At 35.3% G+C, this 5,679-nt stretch overlaps 2 pseudogenes; both read right to left on the minus strand.

Moving 5' to 3' along the window:
• Positions 1–3,434: 3,434 nt before the first annotated feature.
• Positions 3,435–4,500, minus strand: LOC140955528 (uncharacterized; annotated as a pseudogene).
• Positions 4,501–4,510: 10 nt separating this feature from the next.
• LOC140955529 (uncharacterized) lies at positions 4,511–5,274 on the minus strand (annotated as a pseudogene).
• Positions 5,275–5,679: the final 405 nt, after the last annotated feature.

A 5,679-nucleotide genomic window follows, 5' to 3' on the forward strand; every position in this document is an offset into this window, starting at 1 on the left:
ATCAAGTTTGGAAGAGATTATTACCGGAAAAGTTTTATTTTCTCCCAAAAATGAGTATTTGAGATTGAATGGTAATGGCTTCAAATCAGGTTTTGGTGGTTGAACACTTGAAGGTATGGACTCAATTGATCGTGGTGGCAATTCTTTAATTTGTGGTCTCCAATTACATACCTTTGCTTCTTCCTAAAAATAGACCATTTGCAACTCGTCAAGTTCATCAATCTCAATTTTACTGGAAGTGGTTTGAAATTGATCATGAACTAATTTTTCAATAAAGTCCACTTCTTGTAAATCATTATCATCTCCAGGTTTCTTGCAAATGTTGAAAATATTCATCTTCGATGTCATGTTTTCAATTGATAGCTTCATCAGTCCAATCTTATAATTAATCAATGCATTATAAGTTGCAAGAAATGAACGTCCTAAAATAACAGGAATTGAATTATATGCTTCAACAGGTTGTGTATCCAAGACAAAAAAAATCTACAGGGTAAATGAATTTATCAACTTGTACTAACACATCCTTAACTATTCCTCTAGGTACTTTTACTATCAGCAAGTAAAAGAGTTACAAAAGTTGGTTTCAACTCACCTAGATTAAGACTTTGAAAAACTGAATATGAAAGTAAATTCACACTAGCTCCAAGATCAAGTAAAGCTCTTTCAATTTTATGTTCTCCAATAAAGCAAGAAATTATAGGACAACCAGGGTCCTTATATTTCAAAGCATTATTGTTCTGAAGAATAGCACTTACTTGTTCAGCTAAAAATGGTTTCTTTTTCACATTCAGTTTTCTCTTCACAGTGCATAGATCTTTCAAAAATTTAGCATAGGAAGTTGCCTCTTTAATAACATCCAACAAAGGTATATTGATCCCTACTTGTTTGAAAGTTTCAAGGATTTCAGAATTGTGATTGACTTTCCTTTGTTTGGTCATGGCATGAGGAAATGGAAGTGCTGGCGGAGAATTAGTCTTTTCTTTACAATGCTCAGATTTAACCCCTTCCTTACCTTTAGAGATTAACTCATCATCTTTCTCACTAAGTTCAAGATTGGGTTTTTCAATAACCTTACCACTGCGAAGAGTGATGACTAATTTGACTTGATCCATGTGTTGACTTCCAGAACTACTTGCTTTTGCATTGTATTGCCCTTTTGGATATTGTTGTGGTTGAGATGGAAACTTACCTTTCTCTTGGAAAATGAGAGCAGATGTTAACTTTGCAAGAGTATCTTTAAAATCTATCATGCCTTGAGCAAGTTGAGTGCTGATTATCTCTTACTTTTCAATGAATGCATGCAATGTTTCCTCAAGATTTCTTCTAGGAGGTGGAGTATAAGGAGGTGTATATCCATGAGAATTTTAGAAATTATAGTGTGCTTGAAACGATGGCTATGAAGTTTATGCATTATTATTATCACTCTTCCAACTTAGATTTGGGTGGTTTCTCTAACCAGGGTTGTATGTTTGCGAGTATGGGTTATGATTGGGCCTTTGAAAACTGTTTAAAGCACAAGCTTGTTCATGGAGGCATTCCTTGGAAGAAGGCAAAGTTGGACAGTCATTGGTTGCATGTTCATTTGTTTCATAGATTTGACACACAATGTCTTGAACAGATTTTAATTGACCACTCTTTTTCAATTCTAGTGCCTCGACTTTTCTAGTTAAAGATGCAAACTTGGCTTAGAGGTCATGATCTTCCCTAAGGTTATACATACCTCCATTAGATGTATGAAGTTGGGTTTTACTTGGTGCCTCATAAGTGCCCGTAGTGTCCCAATTTTGCGCACTTTCAGCTAACAAGTCTAGGTACTCCATTGCTTCATTAGGGTCTTTATCTTCAAAAGTTTCATTGCACATCAATTCAACCATTTGCCTATCTTTAAGTGTTAACCCTTCATAAAATTATGAAACCAATCTCCATGTTTCAAAACTATGATGAGGGCAAGTTATAAGCAAGTCTCGATAACTATCCCAACATTGGTAAAATGTTTCACCTGGTTTTTGAGTGAAAGTGGTGATTTGTCTTTTGAAAGAGTTAGTTCTATGAGATAGAAAAAACTTCTTTAAAAATTGTTATTGTATTTCATCCCAAGCACTAATGGATCCTGACATAAGATTTTGTAGCCATGTTTTAGCTTTATCTTTTAATGAAAAAGGAAAAAAGCTTTAATCTAATGGTATTCATGCTACAATTTAAGTCATTATAGGTGTTACAAACTTCTTTAAATTCTCTCAAATACAAGTATGGATTTTCTAGATCTAAGCCATGAAAAGAAGGTAAAAGTTGAATAGTGTCTGGCTTAAAATTAAAATGAGATGCATCAGGAGGGAAAACTATGCATGAGGATGCACTTGTTCTTGTGGGATTCATGTGGTCTCTAAGTGTTCTAACTCGGTTATTCTCATTATTCTCATTATGAAGTGACTGGTTATCTTCTTCAACCATATTTTCTGAAAATAATGAGGATACCATACAAAGTCTACCACTTAATGTACGTGACCAAACACTCATGCACGTGTAGAAAGAAAATAAATGGAAAAAGTAAACAAAAGAAAAATAAACAAAACAAAACAAAAGAAACAAAGTTAAATACAAGAAAAGTGAAAAGAGAAAATAAAATAAATACTATAATAAATATTTAGGTCATTTGGACATCTAGAACTTGAGATATGACCCAATTACCGAACAGTATTCCAGTTTGGAATGCACCAATATCTCTTTTCTAAGTTTGGCCATCTCTTTGTCCTTTCAATTTCAATACTTAAACTCATAAATCAATCCTTTCATTTATGTGATAAGCCTGCATTTAAGATGAACATTTACCATAAATTAAAGGTATCTTATATTATTACGTATGTTATTATAAAACATGCTTTAGTTAAGTAGTTATTGATACTTCAAGTGCAAAATGATGATATAAAACCTTGATAAAAATATACTTTTAAGTACTAATCACTCATCCAATCTACCGTAGTAGTCAACTTCAAACTCACTCGAAGTCGATCCCTTAATACAAACACCGCTATTGTATGTCTTTCTTCTATGCCCGTATTTTTTAGTATGAAAGACATATCCATTGACAAAATACTCGTTACAGCACTTGACTTTTCTTTTAGAGCCCGAGCTTAGTAAAGACAGTGAAATAATAGCACTACCTCCCATTTGATAAACCTTGTATATCAAATACAACAATAATGAATAAATACATTGCAAGAGATAATGAGTTTGTGATAGAACTTACATGTGTTCTAAACCATATGGCAAATTGTTCATCTTGTAATTAAAAGATCTAGGATTCGGTCAGCTGTAAGTTATTAGACAGTAAGTATTGTCGATGTTGCCTGCAACGTTATTCCAACTTATATGAGTTTATGGTATCACAATATATAAATAGTACACTCTTGACAAAGTTTAAGTCGAACATCTACTTATTTAATAAAAGGTCTCAGCTCATCACAGTTAAATAGGACATAATTTTGTGATTGTCTAAACTCTATTTTAGGCAAATTTCTTCCCTTCACGACATTTTTAGGTGTGGGTCGTCCAGGATTAGAGAATATTGACAAGTTTCCACTTGAAAGCACTCCACCACCATAATCATGTCGTGGAACACGGTTGATCCTCATTCTCAAATAAGGTTTGAAACAGTATAAGATAAATATTAAGATCTCCTCAACAATATAGGCCTCACATATTGACGCCTCAACATGTGCCTTGTTCTTAACCTTTTTTTTTAAGATTGAACAAGTACTTGCATGCATGCATGCATGCATGCATGCATACATACATACATACATATATATATATATATATATATATAGAATTAATAAAAAAATTATCAATTACAAAAATGAAAAAACATTTTATGAATTACATAGCAACTATAATATCTAACCTCTTGAATGGATACATCCATCTGTATTGGACTGGTCCTCTAACTTTTACCTCAAACGGTAAATGTACGGGTAGAGGCTCCATTGAGTCAAAAAAATATAGAGGGAATATCATCTCAAGTTTGCATATTGTCTCGACGATATTCGTTTCCAGCTTTTCAATGTGATCAACATTCAATTTGTTGGAGCATATATCTCTGAAGAAATGACTGATGTCCGTTAGTGCATCCCATATCCCCTTTGGCAACAAATCACGAAAAGCTAATGGGATGAGTGTTTGCATAAACACATGGCAGTCATGACTCTTCATTCCATATAATCTGCATTCCTCAGTATTAACCAATCATGATATGTTCGAGGCATGTCCATCAGGAAAATGCAGACTCTTAAGCCATTTATAGACTAGTAGTTGTGTGTTTTTCTCTAACACGAAGCTTGCTCTTGGTTTTGCGACCCGTGACCCATCACAAACCAACTCTATATTTTTATGGTTATGGAACAACGCTACATCTAATCTAGCCTTGATGTTGTCCTTTATCTTCCCCTTCATATCCATGACGGTGTTGAAAATGTTCTCAAACACGTTCTTTTCAATGTGCATGACGTCAAGGTTATGGCGGAGAAGATTGGTCTTCCAATAAGGAAGCTCCCAAAAGATACTTCGCTTCACCCAATTATAGGTCAAACCAAAACCAGGAAACTTCTGCTTACCTGATTGGAGACCAAACACAATGTCACCATACTCTAACACAACATCATGCAATTCTTAACCAGAAAGACGCAGGGGTGCAACATCCTTTTCAACTCTACTAACAAAGAAATCCTTTCTGTTCTTTTTGTACCTGTGATTCGGTGGCAAGAAACGACGGTGACAGTAAAAAAAAGAAGCTTTACCCTTGTTTGTTAGCATGAATGCCTTGTTGTTCTCGACACAGTATGGACATGCTAGTTTTCCATGAGTGCTCCAACCATAAACCATTTCATAAGTTAGGAAATCATTAATAGTCCACAACAAAGCCGCTCTTATAACAAAATTATGTTTCCTCGAGATGTCATAAGTCAAAGCTCTAGAGAACCACAATTGCGTTAACTCATCAATCAATGATCGAAGACAAACATCTATATTCCACCCCAGACTGCTCGGACCTGGTATAACCATATATAAAAACATGAACTCCAACCTCATGCACATCTACGGTGTCAAGTTATAAACTGTCAGTATGACTGGCCAACAAGAATGAGGAGTAGCAAATGACCCGAATCGGTTGAATCTGTCTGTGCAAAACCCAAGACACATGTTCCTTAATTCAGCTAAAAAGGAAGGATGCACAATGTTAAAGTGTTTCCATGCTTCGCCATCAGAAGGATGTACCATCACTCCATCAACCCCATAATGTGACTGGTGGCATGTCATGTGCTCAGCAGTCCTTCGTGACATGAATAACCTCTGCAGTCTAGGTGTGATTGGGAAGTATCTAAGTTTTTTATATGCCACGAGAGTCTTTCCTCTACCAGTTCTAGGTTTATAACAGGAATGGCCACTTGTCATGCACTCGTTCAGCTCAGCATTCTCAAGGTAGTATAAATGCAGAAGTTAGGGCACATGTCAATTTTCTGGTAGCATAAACTAAGGGGTTTCATCATGGACTTGGCAGCATAGAAGTTCTCTTTCAACTTGTTCCCTTCAGGTAAAATGCTTCTATCCCATTTGATAATCTTGTCATAACCGGTCTCACTCAACTTGTTATATGACTTGATGGTGAACACCTGCGCTACAGCC

The sequence above is a fragment of the Populus alba genome, chromosome 4 (assembly GCF_005239225.2).
Source record: "Populus alba chromosome 4, ASM523922v2, whole genome shotgun sequence".
Classification (NCBI taxonomy): Eukaryota; Viridiplantae; Streptophyta; class Magnoliopsida; order Malpighiales; family Salicaceae; genus Populus; species Populus alba.